Source organism: Mastigoproctus giganteus, chromosome 6 (genome assembly GCF_048544385.1).
Source record: "Mastigoproctus giganteus isolate SK-2022 chromosome 6, ASM4854438v1, whole genome shotgun sequence".
Classification (NCBI taxonomy): Eukaryota; Metazoa; Arthropoda; class Arachnida; order Uropygi; family Thelyphonidae; genus Mastigoproctus; species Mastigoproctus giganteus.
Genome location: NC_143580.1, coordinates 5,251,041 through 5,273,149, shown reverse-complemented (window position 1 = coordinate 5,273,149; position 22,109 = coordinate 5,251,041). Strand labels below are relative to the sequence as shown.

Sequence of the window (22,109 nt, the reverse complement as noted above, 5' to 3'; positions counted from 1 at the left end):
TGTGAATGACACAGAGTAATATGTGATGAAGGGTAACCTTGCAATTTTAGGCAGCTGTATACTGAAATTGCAAAAAATATTCTCTGTCTCTCCTAATATTTTCATTTTAATTTCACGTTAACACTGTACGGCATAGATAATTTATTACATCATAACCTTTTCATATGGTAGTTTTAGAAATTGATAGAAATGCATCTTAATGAAATGCAGTATATGACACAGCTTATACACTGGTGTGCAAAATTTAAGGACCAGTCACGTTTTCACCTGTAGCTTCTCATACGAGTGGCCTGGATATGGGAAAAGCATACCAAAGGAACCTCGTGAGGTACAGAAAGGATGAAGGAAACAAAAGCGACACAACAATGGAAACAAAACGGTAGAGAGGGACTTTATTCAAAAATGGCAACATAGCACTGGCTGCCATGATACAGATGTATCACTGCCAAAAATGGAACAAAGGGAAGAGGTGGTCCTCAGTTGGAGATGTTGCTGATAAGTTCTTGGAAACAAGTAGAACAATGTTGCTGATAAGTTTTTGGAAACATTGTCCATTCCTCTGTCAGCACCATCTTCAGCTGGTGAACATTTTCTGGTGGATGTGGGCTTGTCGCTAGGCGTCTCCCCCGAACATCCCATATGTGTTCGATGGGATTTGATGGACGGGCAGGCCAATCCATACGAACAATGTTCTCACTGTTCAAAAGCATATCAACAGCTGCAGTGCGATAGGGTGTGGCGTTATAATCTCCATAAACACGAACTCAGGGCCAATGGTACCGGGGAACAGACGCACATGGGGAAGGATTACCTAAGTACAGTAGTGTGCACCAGTTACAGTACCGCCTTTTAGTATCTGGGGGTTGTGTATGTCCATCCAAGATAACGCCTCCCCCGACGAGACCATGTCGACTGCCATATCGATCGCTTTCAGTGATTTTAGCGGGGTGATACCGTGTGCCAACTTCTTGACAGATCAGCTGACTTCCAGAATCGCTGCTGAGACTGAATCTACTCTCATCCCTAAAGAGTACCTTAAGTAAAGATTTTGTGGTTGTAACCTTTAGAAATGGTGTTGGTTCTTAAGTTTTGCACACCAGTGTATTTAACGACACTGCGCGACAAAATTAAGAGAACATGTAGAAAATGTGGTGCAATTCCTGCAAATTGCGATGAAGCGGAACAAAATTTGGTACGGTGGTGGTGGTGTACCACAGAATAACGATGAGGAGACAGCCAGAAACTTCGGACAGGTATAAAAGATATTTATAAGGATTGTAAGTATTTCCAAAAAGTCAGATTACAGAAGTCGATACAAAATACTCGAAAATATGGTCACATGGCATCAGTACAGCATATGATCTCCTCCAATGGCTAAAGAGGCCTGACAGTGGTGAACTATGCTCTATTTATGGGTGTCTGTAAGATTTCGTGGCAACAAATTCCATTCTTCCACCAGCACAGACCTTAGCTCACAAAGTGACTGAAGAGTTTTCTGTTGGCTTGCAATGCGACGCCCAAGGGCGTCGCACATATGGGCGATCAGATTTAAGTCTGCTGATCATGCTGGCCAAGGCAGTCGTTGGATATCTCCAGTTTCAAGATATTACTCTACCACTTGAGCCCAATGTGTAATGGCATTTTCGTGCATGAAAAGAAAATCAGATCCAACCGCACCTATAAATGCTGCTCGTTGGGTTTGAGAATCTGTTCTCAGTAACCCTGCGCAGTTATGATACCCCCCTATCAAAAACACGAAGAGGGGTGTGTCAATGATCATTATTCCGCCTCCATCATAAGTGTCCCTTTCTCTGATGTTGGAGAGATGATACCGCATTCCTCGTTGTCTCTAGCTGAAATAATTTTTAGAATCTGTTTTTAGGCTAAAACGAGACTCTTTAGAGAACAGAAGTATATTCCATTTATCAGGGCTGCAAGTCACCAGTTTCGACGAGCACTGCGGTGGTCTGCCGTTAATAAGATTCAAATTATTATATTAGGACCACCCGTAATTTCTTACATATACCCATATATGTATTATGTCTGTGAATTGCGTGTGCTCTCTGATAAATTTGCCTGTTTTACTGGACGAAAAACCCTTAGTTTCTGGGGAGAGAACCTTGCTACCTACACCTGACACTGAATTGCTCGGCCACTGAGTGAAAAAAGCCCATTAAAGTTTCTCGCTTCATCGAGGGGATTCGAACCCGGGCCCTTTCCACCTGGTGTGGGGAGGACAGTGACGATACTAATGTGCAACCCGCGCAGACGGGTTAATGAGATACAAACCATTGAGTTCCTTGCATAGAGTCCACTTGAATGGAGCCTTCTTTATTATTATTATTATTATTATTATAGTGCAAGGAAGCCTGAGGCTTATGCTGCATCAGCTAAAAAAAATTTCCGAGTTACCCTGAGAGAGAGAGAGAAAGCCAATACTCACCAGATGTGAGCCCCTGGGGTTATCATAATCCGATGTAAATGTTTTCACCTGCGGCTGCAGGAACCTCAAGAGACAGTTGATGATATGACATCCCAGGGTTCTGTCTTGCTGTTAGAGCCAAAATAGCGGTCTGTTTTGATTGACGTGGCCACTGGGTGACCTTGGTCAGCTCTCCTTGTAATGGTCCCTGTCTCCTAAACTGCTTCCGTATTGCCGAGACCACACTGCGTGACACATTAAATCAACTTCGATGACACTGTTCGCAATAAAATATAAGAAACATTTTGTTCTGTTTTTCCGCGCAGTGTATTTCAGTTCTCATTGTAAGTGAGATTTCCTGCTGTGTACTTTGATAACCCTTTAAATTTAATTCAAATATTAATTTATCCTTTTGTTTCTTATTAGTATGGAGTGTTCGTATAAAATTCCCCCCAGGGGCTGGGCTCACATCTGGTGAGTATGGATTTGGTACACCCAAGGTCCTGAGCTGGATGTCATTATTTTTCTCTTTCTTGGTGATTCCTTTCTACTTCTGACTCTCTTTCTCTCTTTGAGTAACTCAATTTTTTTTTTCTTTTGGCTGGTGCAGCATAAGCCTCAGGCTTCCTTGCACCATATGGTTAATAATAATAATAATAATTCTGAAATGGAGACACTTTCACATAATATATCGATATTATTTATTTTAAAAATGGTCTTTCAGTTGGTTATAACTTATGTTTATAATATTCTCCTGTAGATATGTTTATACTTTCTTATGTTTATAGAATACTATCCTTGAAAGCTTGAGTAGTTTGATGGTAGGACATTATTCTCAAGTGAGATGGTCAACATCCTCAGATAAAGTTTTCGTAGAAAGACTTTACGTGGCACTGCGATGTTCACATGATTGCTCTTTCATTATGGCGCATGCGCAGGACAGCTTTAAGGATGTGCTACAGACAGCGCTTGACGTAAGAATAGGAAACCGTATTTCGGATGGCCGATTTATGAACTTTAAAAACAGTTGGTTTGCAGTTAATTCAATTTGTGCGGTCTAAAGCTTGTATGTTCCTGTGCAGTTATTTTTGCCGTGTGAATAGTCGAAGTTTTTCATCATTCGAAGTTATTTAAATTTGTTTTGACCTGTCTTCGCTGTTGATTTTGGTGAGTAAATTATGGTAGTACCTACTACGATTTCAAGAAAACCGATGAAGGATTCAGTAACTTTGTGTTTTTAGCTAATAAGTGCATACTAGAGCAAAAAAAAGTCCACATTATTTTGGATCATTAAGGGGGGGGTTAGTCCCAGTAGCCTCTACCTGGAATCCCTTGTCTGTAGATTTATAGTTAAGTATAAACATATCTAAAAATTAATTTCTTAGCATGTTCAAAATGTCACCAGTTTTATTAATAACCGAATCAAGTGAACTAAAATCCTTCAGAAGTGCTTTCATAATTTCAGTTTTTCTTAAGTCAGATTTTAGTGCTATTGGCTTATAGTTCTGATTCTATTTATTTTTCAGCCTGAAATACATTCAAAAATTGGAGGGGGGGGGGGGGCTATTGCGATTTATACCACAATTCTGTATTGCAGAAAAAAAAATGGGTGAGAGAGAGACTGATAGGGATAGTAGCGCACACCAGAAAAGGTCGTTATGTCAGTATTTGGAAATTTAAATCAATTTTGTTTTATATATCAGCTGTGTGACATTGTGGAGGTTGCAATTGATACCAATTCATATCAGACTATATAGTCTGATAAGTGTGATTTAGAAGAATGAGATGGGAAAATTTGCTTTCGTTTTAGATGTTCCTGTGCAGTTATTTCAATCTCAGCAGTCCATATTATTACCAAATGAATTTTCATCTGTTAAGATAGATTATTTTTTATTTTTTTTTATATATATATATATCAGTATATATTTAGATACTAAGCATGATATATCTATTGAAATTTTTAGCTTGTATCAGATTGCTTCTCTTTATTAATAGATTAAATTGCTTATGAAAAGATAAAATTCTAGCATTTTACTATGATAGAAAAGCTATTGGATTGAAGATTTCCATGACTCGGCCCATACTGTATCATTTAATGACATTTCAGAATGTTATCAGTACTCCGGTATAAATTTGTGGTCCCCTAGACAGAATAATCATATACAAGCCCCCCCTCACCTTGGACCCCCTGTTGCCTTTAGATTAATGGATAAGTATAAACATACCCAAAGATTAATTTCTTAGCATATCACATTGTCACTACTTTTATTAATATCTGAATAAAGTGAACTAAAATCCTTCAGAAGTGCTTTCATAATTTCAGTTTTTCTTAAGTCAGATTTTAGTGCTATTGGCTTATAGTTCTGATTCTATTTATTTTTCAGCCTGAAATACATTCAAAAATTGGAGGGGGGGGGGGGCTATTGCGATTTATACCACAATTCTGTATTGCAGAAAAAAAAATGGGTGAGAGAGAGACTGATAGGGATAGTAGCGCACACCAGAAAAGGTCGTTATGTCAGTATTTGGAAATTTAAATCAATTTTGTTTTATATATCAGCTGTGTGACATTGTGGAGGTTGCAATTGATACCAATTCATATCAGACTATATAGTCTGATAAGTGTGATTTAGAAGAATGAGATGGGAAAATTTGCTTTCGTTTTAGATGTTCCTGTGCAGTTATTTCAATCTCAGCAGTCCATATTATTACCAAATGAATTTTCATCTGTTAAGATAGATTATTTTTTATTTTTTTTTATATATATATATATCAGTATATATTTAGATACTAAGCATGATATATCTATTGAAATTTTTAGCTTGTATCAGATTGCTTCTCTTTATTAATAGATTAAATTGCTTATGAAAAGATAAAATTCTAGCATTTTACTATGATAGAAAAGCTATTGGATTGAAGATTTCCATGACTCGGCCCATACTGTATCATTTAATGACATTTCAGAATGTTATCAGTACTCCGGTATAAATTTGTGGTCCCCTAGACAGAATAATCATATACAAGCCCCCCCTCACCTTGGACCCCCTGTTGCCTTTAGATTAATGGATAAGTATAAACATACCCAAAGATTAATTTCTTAGCATATCACATTGTCACTACTTTTATTAATATCTGAATAAAGTGAACAAAAATCCTTCAGAAGTGCTTTCATTATTTCTTATTTATCTTAAGTAAGTCAGATTTTAGTGCTATTGGCTTATAGTTCTGATGCTATTTTTTTCAGCCTGAAATAAATTCAAACATTGGGAGGGGGGCTAATTGCAATTTATGCAACAGTTTTCTATTACAGAAAAATAAAATGGGCGAGAGGGAGACTGATAGGGATAGTAGCACACATCAGAAAGGCCCTTATGTCAATATTTGGAAATTTAAATCACTTTTGTTTTATATATCAGTTGTCTTGTGGAGGTAACAATTAATAGCAGTTCATATATAGAATATACACGTGTAGTCTGATAAGTGTGATTTGCTCTGATTTTCTGATATACCCCATAAAATCTTCACCTAAAAGACCATGTTATCAGGTGTCATATTGCAATTCTTATTCTTCTCATTCTTAACAGCAATATCTTTTAAAAACATAGTGAACTGTAATTTATTGCAAACTATTTGATCATAGATATTGCTTTTAAGAATGAGATCAGAAAATTTGCTTTCATTTTAGTTGTAAATCTCAGCAGTCCATACTATTATCAAGTTAACTCTTTTTTTTTATTATTATTTTTTTTTTTTATTTAGATACTAAGCATGATATAACTACTGAAATCTTTAGCATTGCACTTTTATCTAATGCTTCTCTTTATTAATAGATTAAATTGCTTATGAAAAGATAAAATTCTAGCATTTTACTATGATAGAAAAGCTTTTGGATTGAAGATTTCCATGACTAGGCCCATACCATATCATTTAATTTCAGAATTTTATTAGTAGTCCAGGAGTACATTTATAAATTTGTGGTTCCTAGAGAGAATAATCGTATACATGTCTCCATAGAGGGAATTCAGGAAGTTTTCAAATAATCATGCTGGAAACAACTAATTTTTATAATTTTTTTTTTAAATTTAAAAATGGCACAGTGATTTGAGCATGTACTATCTTCACAGGCAAATGATTATATGTGCTTCATTTAAAAAAAAAAAAAAAAAAAAAAAACTGGCTCTGAAAAAAAAAAAGACTTGTATGTTCATGCATTTAGTTAGGATTTCAGATAGACCAGAGATCCTGAAACTTTTATACCTTGAACTCTTTAAAATTTAGCTATGAATATACATACTTTTATAAATTAATATATGCAGTAATTATAAATATACATTTAATCTCTCAAAAAAAATGAATAATAGAAATAAATAAAAAAAACACTTCATACTTGATTGGTGGAATGGTTTTACCATATTTTCTTAAAGTGCTTCTTGAAAACAACATGCATCTTCTAAAGGTCTAAGTGTATCCCCAGGGGACACATTACACACTTTGGGAACTTCTGAGCTAGACCAAATATGCATAAATTTTTTAAAATATGTTTAAATTTATATCCACTGTTAGCAAAGTAACCTAGCTATGTGTATCTTACAATTTGTTATAATTATCTTAAAAAAAAAAGGGGAGGAGGTGAGAAGAAATTGCATTTTATTATACATGATAATTGAACTTACAAAAGCATCTAAGTTTAATATAAGGTATGTTACAGCCAGAATAATGACAACCTAACAGATGCCATGTTTGTAGTGATAATAAAATCACATAGACACCTTAGAATGGGAAAGCCAGCATGTACTGTTCTGTAGCCTTTTCAGCTTATTTCAGTCATGTGCCAGTTAGATTAACTTCTGTTCCGGGGGAAAAATAATGGAGTCACTGGTTAAAGATGCATTGCAGGATAATCTAGACAAGACACAGCATGGGTTTGTTAAGGGAAAGTCTTGTTTGACAAATTTGATTGGATACTATGATGTGGTCACAAACGAACTAGACGCAAAAAATAATTTTGATATCATATACTTGAATTTCAGGAAACATTTTGACACTGTTGCACATGGAAAACTATACAAATTGGAGCAATATGGTATTAAGGGTAAGTTGATGCAATAGATAAGAGTGGTTGAGTGGGAGAAGACAGAGTGGTAATCAATGGACATTGTTCTTCGTGGACTAATGTTATTAGTGGAGTCCCCCAGGGTTCGGTTTTGGGTCCGCTGTTGTTTTGTGTATTTATCAATGGTATTGATGAAGGTATATCAGGCTTAATGTTTCCAGTGATACAAAGGTCGGCAGGGTTGTTAATGACAATAATGGCAGTGTGCTACTGCAAAAGGATCTAGAAAAGTTGGACAGATGGACTGAGAAGTGGCAACTGAAATTTAACATTGACAAATGCAAGGTACTGCATATGGGTAGAAGTAACCCCAGAGAAACATATCAACTGTGTGGTACTACACTTAGGGTGATAGAAAATGAAGATCTGGGAGTAATTGTGCAGTCAGATATGAAGTTGTCTGAGCAAAGCAGGCTGCCAGAGCAGGTTATGGCATCTTGTCACTTATATACAGGAATTTTGCTAGTAGGGAAAAGATGACTATCCCTTTATATAAGGCAATTGTCAGGCTACACCTTTAGTACTGCGTACAGGTTAGGAGGCCTGATTTTAGGAAGGATGTAGAGTTGCTTGAGTGTGTACAGAGAAGGTCAACAAGATTGTTGAGTGGGAACGAAGGGGTCCTCTTATCATGAAAGGCTTAATTGCTGTGGCTGGAGACTAGGCACCTGCGAGTGGTGATCTGATTGAGGTGTATAAAGCCTTGAATCAGTTGAGCACGCTGAATTCTGATGGGATTCTTTTGCCTGCTAAGATTATGAATCTGAGTGGGCATAAATTCAAATTGAGGAAAAACAGTTGTAGAATAGAAGTGTGGAAATTTGCCTTTAGCCAGTGGGTGGTTAATTGCTGGAACAAACTTCCATCTGTTGTTGTGGAAGTTGATTGATAGCTTAAATAAATTCAAGGAGGAACTGGACAAACTTTTTGAGGGAATGGATGTGTGAAATTGTTTTTTTTTTTTTTTCTGGCTGATGCTACATGAGCTCATTCGCTTGCTTTCTTGCATCATATGCCTCCATTACTACTACTACTATTTTATATCAGCTTATTTTCCTAAAAACATACAGAGTGCAATATTTACATGTACTTCACAATGGGAGCAACTGTTTGGCTTCAAACATTACATTCTTGATCCAGGGACTGGGATCAAGATCTATCATAGGGAGGGCCATGATGACCACCTGGTCCGCACTTCAAACTCAATCGGCTATCAAATTTTTGAATAGATTTTGCCCCAGTAATTAGTATATTTACATAAAAAAGCTAGAAAAGTGCTTATTAAGTAAAATACATTCAAATTATGCCCCACTTTTTTGTGAAATTTTATTTTCAGCTACCTTTTTTTATTATTATATCTAGGAACCTGAGAAGCATGAAATGGCAGGCTGCTTTTGACCTCTGAGAGAACCTTGTTAGGAACATTATTTTCACAATATAAAAATTTTCACAATTTTAATGTTATATTTCAACATTATAACATTAAAATTGCACTTACTGGAAGTATATTATTAAGTTTAATGACATTGATATAGGATGAAGTAGAGACAAGCACAGAAAGACATTGTGTGTGCGGGAGAGGGATATAGGATGACAGAGTTTGAGAACAGCTGTTGTAGATTAGTACTGGCCTGAAATGTTTTGAATTACCCATTCGATTTACTTCTTTTATATCAGAAATTTTTATGGAGGTATTTATAAAAATGTACAGTAAATTTTTTGAGGACTTGGTTGTTTATAATGAATTAATGTGAAATATGAATGATTCTAATTAAACTGCACAGATTAAATTACATGAATAGTGTTAGAATCTGAAAAAGTTTAAGGTGGAATTGGATTGTTATCTTATAGTAGTAGATCCTCAGTGGCTCATATCTGGTAAGTATAGGCTTGGCACACCCAGTGTCCTGAGCTGGAAATCATCATTCTTCACTTTCTTGGTGATCCCCCCCCCCTCTCTCTCTCTCTCTCTCTCTCTCTCTCTCTCTCTCTCTCTCTCTCTCTCTCTCTCTCTCTCTCTCACAGGGAAAAGTTTTTTTTTTTTTTTTTTTAATGTCTGGTACAGCATAAGCCTCGGGCTTCCTTGTACCGTATGGCTAATAATAAAAATTGTAACTGACTAAATTTTTTTGTTTATTATTAATTATTTGGCTGATGCTTTCTTGCTTCATTTAGTCTGATTATGATATAGGAGTTGAAGGGCTTTCTTCCACATATAGGTAACGTGATATACAAGAATGAACGGTAGAACATTATCTTTATTATCTGCATTATTATTTGGCCTGTATGTCAAAAAGCAGCAACCTCCATTCAATAAATTATTTCTAATTCATTCAGAGTAGTTCTACCTTTCATTATTGTATATTAATCTGATTAATACTAATACAGTTTTATTGTCGATAGTGTTGGTAGCACACAAGATATACATAATATAGCACTTTCAAGAAGACCAGTTGGCCCCAAAGTGCACTATCAGTGGGACCCTCCTTACTTCACAGTATTGATCATAGGATTAGAATAAAGACCATTATAAGTGATAGTTTATTGTATTATATTATTATTATATTATTTGATCATACATGAGATTTTTCTTTGATGGGAGTGGGGGCGTAAGGATGAGAATCGCTGCTTTGACCCAAAGAAAATTACCATTTCTTGTTTTGATGGTCTCTTTAGGGGGCTCAAACATGGCAGTCATCTCCTCCCATTCTGGAGTGAACGTTTAAGTTTGTAGTACTATGAGCAACAGAAGAAAGCTATTTAAAAAAAAAAAAAAAAAAAAATCCAAAATTCCTAAGAAGTGAGCAAGATGGGAATATGTTTGTACAGTAATTGTAAAAAAAAAAGTTAGTAAGCTGTTTAGCCAGTGAATATTCATTTTTCATTGATTCCAGCTCTTTTTATATTCCCTGGCTTTTTTTTTTTTTTTTTTTTTTTTGTGTGCATTTTTCACAATGTGGTTAGTGTAGTCTTTGGGTTACATGGTTTTATCTCCCAGAAACTTTGGTTTTTCATCCAGAAAATAGGAAAACTAACTGAAGAAAAACAAAATTTATTATCAGATGTTATATATTTTTTTTTTCAAATATATATATATATATATATATATATATATATATATCCAGAAAGTGGACAAAAATATAAAATATTATTAATATTTAAAATTTAATTATGCACGATAACAAAATAAATGATTGGTCCAATTCGTTTTCATGCTGGTTGAGAAATTTTTTCGGATTTTCTAAACATGCTTTAAAATTCTCTTTTTAGTAATATGTTTAGAAAAATTATATTTTAGATACTTTTTAAAAGTAATAAGGTATAAAAATTGAATTCATTTTTAGTATATATTAAAGTAATGGCAGGTATTCAGAAAGGAATAATTGAAGTAAACATTAGTAGTGGCAGATGGTGCAAGGAAGCAAGCTTATTCACCATCAGACAAAAAAAAAAAAAAAAAAAAACTACCCAACTCCATTTTGTTTATCCCTCAAATAATTTATCTAATCCTTAAATTTATTTAAACTACCCTTTCACAATATCAGGTGGAAGTTTGTTCCAATAGTCAGTTACTTTCTGGGCTGAAAGCAAATTTTTGTACATCTGTCCCACAACCTTTTCCAGTTTGACAGTTTAGTGTCAAACAACATTAACTGCAAAATTGGATTTTCTTTTTGCAATAACTTCAGTTTTACTTCCTACAAGTAACAGTGCATATCATGTCAGAACTGTATCTCACTAGTACTTTACACGTTAGCTTAGGCTGGAAGTAAGTTTCCAGTAAACCTAGAAAATGCCAAATGACTTTTTTCTGTTAATTACAAAATGATTTAGTAGTTAACGTTGTAGACACTAAACCCTTATGGCCCCCTTCTGTGTTTCATCCTAAAATGAATAAGGATTCCATCAGCATTTAGTTTACTCAATCCATATAAAACCTTAAACACTTCAATCAGATCACCTTGCGGATACTTAGTTTTCAAGATACTGCAGTTTACAGACCTCTACTCTTACTTGATGAGTGTACTGTTTTGTGCTTCAGATTAATCTGATTGTTCTACTCTGAACCAATTTGAAGAGATCTCTATCATTCTTCAAATGAATCTTCCAGACCTGTATGCAGTACTCATGATGTGGCCTAACGATTGCATTATACTGTGGGATATAAGTTCTTTGTCCCTGTAGGACATTATAATGTACTTTCAAACATACTCAATAATTACATGATTCACCTTAGCAGCTTCGACTGATGGTCAAATGTTTTAATAGAATAGCACACTACATATAATTATTCATTTATGAATGCTGTGTAAATGTTCACCTTTCATTTTACTTATTTCACTTCTAAGGTACAGTGGATTAGGCACCACCTGTCATCCTATTTGCTGAAGTTCATCTCATTTATGATGCAAAACACCTGTTTTCAAGCAGGTCAAAGGATGATATGCAATGGATTTTTTTCTTGGTTTTATTACATACAAACAAACTGGCATTAGACCACACAAGTTACAGATAATACACTGATGCTTTATGACCACAGTTGCATTAGCACCAGTTGTAAATATTTGGTTAAGGAGTTCAGTTATACATATGGTTGCCTATATATGTAATTGAATATTTTCAATAATTTTCCCCCAGTTTAAACTGAGCATCTGTTTCTGGTTCTATTTATTAATTAAAGATTACAATGGTTTAGTATGCCATTCATACTTCATACTATTCTTTATGTTAAAAATGTAAATGCATTCAGCCTGCTGAATTCTTCATTTACTGTAGTTGAATGAGTAATGTCTTTTTTTTTAATACTTCCTATTTAGATTATTTCTCAAGTAATCTTTTCTTTTTGACCTCTAGCAAATTGTAAATAGTGATATAAATCAGTTCACCTAATTTAGGAGAATGGGTTGCCTTCATAACTGACTGTACTTCATCCTTGATCTCACTATCTATACTGATTGCAGTTTAAACTGGACATAGTGTGATCCCAGAATTAAGTATTGAAATTGACCTCAATTAGACAGCCACAAGGTCATTGTAGCAGGAAATATTGGAGTAGCATGCATGTTAAGTACCAGTGAAGGATTGTGTGTTACGATGTCCATTCCCACTTCATTTATGCTTTTAGTTCAATTGATAAAAGTAATATACTTTTCTTTAAGTACATATCTAAGAAAGTGGTTTTTTTTTTTTTTTTTGTGAGTAATAAAGATTCCTTAAAGGCAAATGAAATTAAACAATTTCCTTAGAGTTAAGAAACTTTTGTTAACTGCTTATTACTTATAAATAAAATTTCTTTTTTTCATACTGTGGATTGCAGAGGTAGTGTCAGGGAGTTTTGTCCAAAGATTATTGTAAGTGTGTTTAGTATTAGCATCAGTTGAGGTATATGATGCAAGAAAGCAAGCTAATAGAGCTTGCTTTCTTGCATCATCAAAAAAATAAAATAAAAAAAATCCTTCCCATTTCACACATCTGGTCACTCCAAATGTTTCGCTAGTTCAGCCTTAAATTTATTTAAGCTATCAACTTCCACAACAAGAGATTGAAGCCTGCTCCAGCAATCAACTACCTGCTGGCTAAAGGCAAACTTCTGCACATCTATTCTACAACTGTCCTTCCTTAATTTGAATCTATGCCCCCTCAGGTTCTTAGTCTGAGCAAGCGGAAGAATCCCATCAACATTGAGCCTGCTCAACCGTTCAAGGCCTTATATGCATCAATCAGATCACCTTGCAGGCATCTAGTTTTCAGGTGCTGCAATTTGCAGAATTTAAGCCTCTCTTGGTAAGAGCAACTGTTTCTTCCCCTCATCAATCTTGTTGCCCTTCTCTGCATTTGTTCTAGCAACTCTACATCCTTCCTAAAATAAGACCTCCAGACCTGTACACAATACTCAAGGTGTGGCCTGACCATTGCCTTATACAAAGGGATAATCACCACCTTGTCTCTGCTAGCAAAATTCCTATATATATTGTTGACAACACTCCACGATCTGTTCTGGCAGTCTGTCTGCATTGCACAGAGAACTTCATATATCTCACTGCACAGTTACCTCCAGGTCTTTTTCATAATCTACTTGCCTGAGTGTAGAACCACACAGTTGGTATGTTTCTCTTGGGTTACCCATATACAGTACTTTGTGTTTGTCAATGTTAAACTTCAGTTGCTACTACTCATCCCATCTGCTTAACTTTTCTAGACCTGTTGCAGTAGTTAATGTGCAGTTGTTAATGTCTTTACTGTCATTAACAACCCTACCAACCTTTTGTAGCATCTGCAAACTTGGACATTAAGCCTGATATATCTTCATCGATTTCATTAATAAATACACAAAACAACAATGGGCCAGACACCAAACCCTGGGTAATCCACTAATAACATTAATCCACATAGAGCAGTTTCCATTTATTACCCCTCTCTGCTGTCTCCCACTCAACCATCCCTTTATCCATTGCAGAAACTAGCCCTTAATGCCATACTGTCTCAGTTTGTACAGGCAGTCTTCCATGTGCAACAGTATCAAAAGCTTTCCTGAATCCAAGTACAGTATATGATATCAAAATTATTTTTTGCATCCAGTTCCATGTGACCACGTAGTATCCAATCAAATTGGTCAGACAAGACCTCCCTTTAACAAACCCATGCTGTGTCTTAACTATTACTGCAGTCTTGTCTATGTGATGCTGCAACGCTTCTTTAACCAGAATTTTTTTCTGTGGAACAGAAGGTAACATAATAGTTCTATAATTATTTGTCACCCTTTGAATCCCCTTTGTGAATTAGGGATACGTTTGCACATTTCCAGTCCGTGGGGACCTCCTCTGAATCTAAGGACGCTCTCATAATTATGGCTAAAGGGTTACATACTTCCCTTGCTCCCTCCTTCAGTATAACTGGATAGATTCCATCTGCCACATGTCTTTTTTGTGTTTAACTTCAACAATTTCTCCTCCACTCTGCTCTCCATTATTATGTAATCATTTAGCTCCCTGTTAGAGTTTAGTAAACTCCTGTCCTCCCTTCCTTACACATTTCCTATCTGTGAGGGTTCATCAACAGTCGAACCACCAATATTCAGTGGACCAGTCTGATTCACCTCCTTCCTTCTAGATGTTTACATAAGTAAAGAAGTCTTTGTTGTATTCTTTGCCAAGGATATCTCGTAATCAGCCTTCGCTTGCCTAACCTCCTTTGTGATTTGTTTACAGACTAGCTTATATCTGCCATAGGCTTCTATGTCACCTGATAATTATATGCATCCCATGAATTTTTCTTCTCTGCTACAAGCCTCATTAGTTCATCTGACATTCATTTAGGACTAAATCTTGAACAGTATTTCAGTTGGTTTGAAAATCCTAGAAGCTTCCAAGATTACTCCTTAAATGCATCCTATTTAGAATTTTCTGTTGGTAACATCATCAGTTGATCCCACTGTTTAGAATTTAAAAACTGTCTGAGACCATTGTAGTCACCTTTACCAAATCAACAACCTTTCCCTTTACCCTTGACGGTAGTTACATCTTTAAGTAAATCTCACATCAGTACGCTGTGATCACTTTCACTTAATGGTTCCTTTATATACAAATTCTTAATGCATGAATAATCACTACTGATAATCAGATCAAGAGTATCCACAATTGTCTTGCTAGCATGCGAGTGACTAACCCACAAATTCCAGTCAATATCTGGAAAGTTAAAATCCCACATTACTAGTCATTCTAATTTACTGGTCCACTCTATTTCTTTGCACAACTGTTTGTTGTGCTCATCAGAGTCATTAGGCCTATAACACACTCCTACTCTCATTTTCCCTTTCCCAGTGTTTGTCACTCCAAACTGACTCAGCATTGCACTGTCCACCCATGTCAACTGGATGCACTTCCTTAGGTTTTTTCATTTAATGAACAGCATAACCCTTCCTCCCCAAATTCCAATTCTGCACTGCTTATATCTGTGTGACACCATGTCTCTGATATCCCAACAATATCTGCCTTTGATGTCTTTACTAGCACATCAAATTTATTTACTATATTTCTAGCATTAGTATACATGCAAGTATACATGAATCTGTTCTTACTCTTAGTTACCCTAATGCAGCCCATGTATTTACTTGTTCCAGGATGGCTCCCAGCAGCTCTTGAAATTCCCAGCAACTTGCTCTCTAGGTTGCTGCTGCTCATTACAATAAAAGCAGTGCAAGAATCACTTTTGCCTCTTCCTGCAGCTACTTTTAATCTTTTAGTCTGTGATTTTATTGATAATAAGTTAAAATAGTGATTCCCACTGGGAGTGCTATTGCTCTCCTGTGGACTGGGGTGCATCTATAAATTTATGGACTCTACAAAATATTCATATGCCTTCTCCTCCTACAGAAGGAGTTGTAGAGAAAAATTTCAGATAACGATGTTTGAACCACTCTGATTTGAGGCATATATTTCATTTAAAAAAAAGTATGCAGTTAATAATTATATTAGCCAAAATGAGTGTTGTGAACTCCTCTGGTCTAATGATCTTGTTGGAGTATAAACAAAATATAATGTAATAACAGAAATATAATGCAAACAGAACATGGCAGTTGTCATGGGTTGTAAATAATTGTCTTATTTTTTAGTTCGGATCTGACCATGCCTCTAGTAGAATTAGTATTAGTGATGAATTCTACTAAAATTAGGTATTTTAGTAGAATTAGTATTAATATTGACACAAGGAAACATCCCACATCACCTGTACTTCCCCCTCTGATGATTTTTCTCATTCTAACTTAAATTTATTCAGACTACTTACTTCCACAATACCAGATGGAAGTTTGTTAACTCACTGCTGACTGAAAGCAAATTTCCATACACCTGCCCTACTAATATCCTTCCTCAACTTCAAATTTTGTCCACTCATGTGCATCTGAACAAGAGGAAGAATTCCATCAGCATTTAGCTTACTCAATCCATTCAAAGTCTTAAACACCTCAAATCATATTTTCTTGCAGGTTCCAGACACTAAAATTTCCAGAACTGAAGCCCATCTTGGTATGAGTATCCTTTTGTTACCTTCACTAATCTTGTTGCCCCTTTCTGCACCTTCCAACAGATCCACAGCCTTCCTATAATGAACACAGTTCAGCAAACACATGCTGAACTGTGAATAATGTTTTTTGTGTTGGTGAACCGTCAAGCAGTTTATGGAAGTAAAACTTCCATTTAAAAACATAACTGTAGTGTTTACCTTTAACCCTTTAAATTTGGCACTTTGTCTATGCAGTACAATACTAGGATTGCACTGGTATTTCAATGGAGTAATTGAAATCAAATCAAAATTCATATACTTTTAATTCCGTTTGATATCAATCACAGAGACTTTCACTGAAGACCGAGTGCAAAGTACTCACCACTAAGATTTAGACGTATGATCCACTTAGAGAGAAATACCATTATACAAATAGACATTAAGACAAATACCATTGGAGATACATTGATAGATTTCCAGTGTCAGTGGATTTCCAAGAGTCAGGTGTAAGGACAGGATTCAGCAAGAATCCTGAAATTTCACCAATCTACAACTTTAGTATATTGGTACTTGTAATAGGTTTACTGCTAAGAGTTTAATAAACTAATTAAACTTGTACAGAAAATATAAAATATGCTTCCACAATTATAAGGGTTTTTTTTTTTTTTTTTTTGCACTTTTATAACTGGGTAATGATTAACATATCATTTTGATATATTAATCATTAGACATCACAACAATACAAACAAACATAATTTCCATGTACTCTAAATAGGCAACCAGGAAGGCACATACAATGCCATAGCAATTCATTGCAAAGGCTAGTTTCTTCTACTGCTGTCCTAACAGTGATTTATTGCATCTTTGTAAGTAGGGAAAAGGTTTCCTCAATGTAAGAACACATTTGGAATGCTGTAATCAGGTCTAGATATTGAATCTAAATAAAACAGGCATACATTTCTAGATAATTCAAAGGAGGGGCTATAGTGGTGAGTGCATTATTTCTGTAAGCAGTGGCTTAGATGTGATTGAAAAGGTTGGAAACAAGTAGTGTTGGTGTGGGGGTAGACCTGACAGGTGTATATGACAGGTGAATTTTATTTTTAAAATTCATTCATGAATTTATTCATGATTTGGATTCTACTAATGGTTTTAAGTTTTATATGTTAATCATTAGACACCACAACAATACAAACAAATATAATTTCCATGTACTCTAAACAGGCAGCCAGAAAGGTACATATAATGCCATAGCAACTCATTTATATTTGTATTTACATTAAGTTAATTTTTAATGTATCTTCTAATTGTTCTCATTCTTCTCTCCTCATCATCCTCTCCATGTATTAGTTATAATTATAACAATATAAAATATGCTTCCATTAGTATTGTATGTTTTATTTTTTGCTTTGGAATGTTGGGAGCTTGTGTAATTTATGCTCTCAGTAAATGCTATATAATCACTGACCACTTCAAGAATTCCTTGACATTAGAAAAGTATGTCCAAAATTTGGTTATTTGTAATTTTAATTTATTTTAAGTTACATAATGAAATATTTATGTAAGACGTTTCTCTCTATTTTTAAGTTTTGTTCTTTTGTGTGTCAATCTTTTGGATTCTTTTGTGTGTCAATCTTTTGGATTCTTTTGTGTGTCAATGGATTCTTTTGTGTGTCAATCTATTCAGACTGCTGTGTGCTAGTTTTTAAAGTATGCAGTTTTTTTGTGTATTATGCCTGTATAAGTTTGTGATTTAATTTATCAGGATTGTTTGTAGTTCTGGTGGAAACAAAGCAATTAGCATTAGCATTAGTAGAGGCATTTGATGCAAGAAAGCAAACTTATGCAGCATCAGCCAAAAAAAAAAAAAAAAACCCACTTCCACTTCACCCCTCTGTTCGTTCAAAATACCTGTCCAGCTGAGCCTTAAACTTATTTAGGCTATCAACCTCCACCACAAAGGATGGAAGTCTGTTCCACCATCCAACCACCCGCTGGCTAAAGGCAAATTTCCGCACGTCTATCCTACATGTCTTTCCTCAATTTGAATTTATGCCCTCTCAGGTGATTTTTTTGAGCTAGAGGAAGAATCCCATCAGCATTGAGCATGCTTAAACCATTCAAGGCTTTATACACCTCTATCAGATCACCTCGCTGGTGCCTAGTCTCCAGACACTGTAATTTGCAAAACTTAAGCCTTTCTTCATAAGAGCACCCCTTTGTTCCATTCACTAATCTTGTTGCCCTTCTCTGTACTCGTTCCAGCAGCTCTACGTCCAATTGGCATGATTGCTGCTCTATATCAGCAGTATTTGCATAAACTATTTTGGAATCCATTTAAGAATAAGATAAAAATAGAAGAAAGACCTGCAGCTGATTGCTGAACAGAATTCTTTCTTGCATTTTATCTTTCTCAAAGTTACCCTTCAGTGTATGGGTTTTTTCTCTGATAGAACTTTAAATTTTAGGTGAGATAACATTTGTACCTCAAACAAAATTATAGCACATTTGTTACAAACCCTCTTCCTGCACCTAGTAATGGACTTCCTGTTTTCAATTTCACTGGTTGTGTTATGACTAGTTGTAAAAGTTATAGAAGTCATAAAAGGAAATTTAGATGTTATTGTTTTACTGCAATTCCTATTTTAATTCAGTGTAAAGAAAACTGAAGCTGCAATAAATCATTCTATTACAGTAATTAATAGCATTTCCAAACTGAATATTTAGGAACTTTTTTTTTTTTTTTGCTTAAATTTTCAAGATATATACATATATGGTGATATTTGTTTATAGACATACTGTATTCTCTTCATTTTGCACCTGATGAGTGCAACACCAGAAGAATATACATCCACATTCAGTAAAAAAGTTAATGATAAGTCATTGTACTGGGATCACTTGTAAAAGTAAACAAGTTAATGAAATACGCACAGTACTTTAAAGATAAATATTTTACTTTTGTGATTGATTGTGAGAAAGTCATATCAAGTTCGATGTTTGTTCTTCCCTTTACTATTGTGAATAATAGCAGGATGCTAAAATAATTTTGGAAGAAATTGAACATCTACAGAACTATAAATGTCATTGATGAAACCTGTAATGAAGTTCCACAGTGTGAATGGTAGTTTTTCTTTAGGTCCTTAGCATTAGCATTAGTAGAGGCATTTGATGCAAGAAAGCAGGCTTATGCAGCATCAGCCAAAAAAAAAAAAAAAAAACCACTTCCACTTCACCCCTCTGTTCTTTCAAAATACCTGTCCAGCTGAGCCTTAAACTTATTTAGGCTATCAACTTCCACGACAAGGGCTGGAAGTCTGTTCCACTAACCAACCACCCGCTATCTAAAGGCAAATTTCCGCACGTCTATCCTACATCTGTCTTTCCTCAATTTGAATTTATGCCCTCTCAGGTGATTATTCTGAGTGAGAGGAAGAATCCCATCAGCATTGAGCATGCTCAAACCATTCAAGGCTTTATACACCTCTATCAGATCACCTCGCTGGTGCTTAGTCTCCAGACACTATAATTTGCAAAACTTGAGCCTTTCTTCGTAAGAGCACCCCTTTGTTCCATTCACTAATCTTGTTGCCCTTCTCTGTACTCGTTCCAGCAGCTCTACATCCTTCTTGAAATGAGGTCTCCAGACCTGTATACAGTACTCTAGGTGTGGCCTGACCATTGCCTTATACAAGGGAATAATCACCTCCTTATCCCTGCTAGAAAAATTCCTATATATCATTGACAATACACCATGAGCTACTCTTGCAGCCCATCTGCACTGCTCAGAGAACTTCATATCTGCCTGCACAACCACCCCCAGGTCCCCTTCATTCTCTATCACTGTCAGTGTAGTACCACAGATTTGATACGTTGCTCTGGGGTTGCTGTTTCCCATGTGTAGTACTTTACATTTGTCAATGTTAAACTTCATTTGCCACCTCTCAGCCCATCTGTTCAACCTTTCCAGATCCTGTTGCAGCAGCATAGTGTCAGTAGTGTCCTTGACAACCCTGCCTACCTTTGTATCGTCTGCAAACTTGAACATTAAGCTTGATATACCCTCATCAATATCATTTATGAATACAGAAAACAATAATGGACCCAACACTGAACCCTGAGGGACTCCACTAATAACATTAGTCCACGACGAGCAGTGTCCATTGATTACCACTCTCTGTCTTCTCCCCCTCAGCCACCCCTTTATCCACAGCAGCAATTTGACTCCAATGTCACACTGCTCCAATTTGTGCAGCAGTCTTCCATGTGCAACAGTATCAAAAGCCTTTCTAAGATCCAAGTATATAATATCAAAGTTATTCCCTGCATCCAGTTCCTTTGTGACTGCATCATAGTATCCAATCAAATTGGTCAGGCAAGACTTCCCCTTAACAAAACCATGCTGTGTCTGAGCTATAGCTGAAGTCTTGTCTAAATGATCCTGCAGTGCTTCTTTAACTAGTTCCTCCATTAATTTCCCTGGAACAGAAGTTAAACTCACAGGTCTATAATTACTTGTGTCAGCCTTTGATCCTCCTTTGTGAATTGGGGTCACATTTGCACATCTCCAGTCTGTGGGTACCTCCCCTGAGTCCAAGGAAGCTCTCATAATTATGGCTAAGGGTTTGCTTACTTCCATTGCTGCCTCCTTTAATATAACTGGATAGATCCCATCCACCCCGGGTGCCTTTCTTGTGTTTATCTTCAACAATTTCTCCTCCACTTTACTCTCAGTTATTACAAGATTCTCTGGCTTACTGCTAGAGTTGAATACACCTCTGGCTTTCCCCTCGCTAAATAACTCCTCATGTATGAATGTCGTTGCAAAATATTCATTTAGTTTGTTAGCTACCTGAGCAGGATCCTCAACAGTTGACCCATCTATCAAGTGGACCAATCTGATTCATCCCCTTCCTTCTAGAGTTTACATAAGTAAAGAACTCTTTGCTGTTTTTCTTTGCATCCCTTGCCAAAGATTTCTCGTAATCTGCCTTCGCCTGCCTAACCTCCTTTGTAACTTGGTTACAGATCAACTTGTATCTATCATAGGCTTCTGTGTCATGTGTTAATTTGTATGTATCCCATGCATGTTTCTTCTCTGCCATATGCCTCATCAGTTCATCTGACATCCATTTAGGCCTAAACCTTGAACAATATTTCTTAGTTGGTATGTAAAGCCTAGTAGCTTCCAAGATAAGTTCTTTGAATGCTTCCCATTTTGCATTTGTTGTTGGTAACATCATCAGTTGGTCCCACTGTATAGAATTTAAATACTGTCTCAGTCCATCGTAGTTGCCTTTACGAAAGCAATAACCCTTCCCTTTACCCCTAATGGTAGTTACCTCTTTGAGTAAATCCCACTTCAGCACACTGTGATCACTGCCACCTAGTGGTTCATTTATCTTCAGATTCTTAATGCACGAAGAATCACTGCTGATAATCAAATCAAGAGTATTCCTTTCTCTAGTTGCCTCCCGAACATGCTGATGTAGAAAACAATCATCCAATAAATCCACAAAAGCCTTGCTAGTGTGTGAGTGACCAGTCCCCAAATTCCAGTCAGTATCTGGGAAATTA

General features: G+C 35.8%; 1 protein-coding gene across 1 annotated transcript in view; it reads left to right on the top strand.

Moving 5' to 3' along the window:
- Positions 1 to 3,479: 3,479 nt before the first annotated feature.
- LOC150083839 (high affinity copper uptake protein 1-like) overlaps positions 3,480 to 22,109 on the top strand; it is a 54,496-nt gene continuing 35,866 nt past the window's right edge. The window contains exon 1 of the mRNA XM_090374897.1: positions 3,480 to 3,589. The gene's annotated coding sequence lies outside the window, so the exon portion shown is untranslated. The remainder of the gene's footprint in view (positions 3,590 to 22,109) is intronic.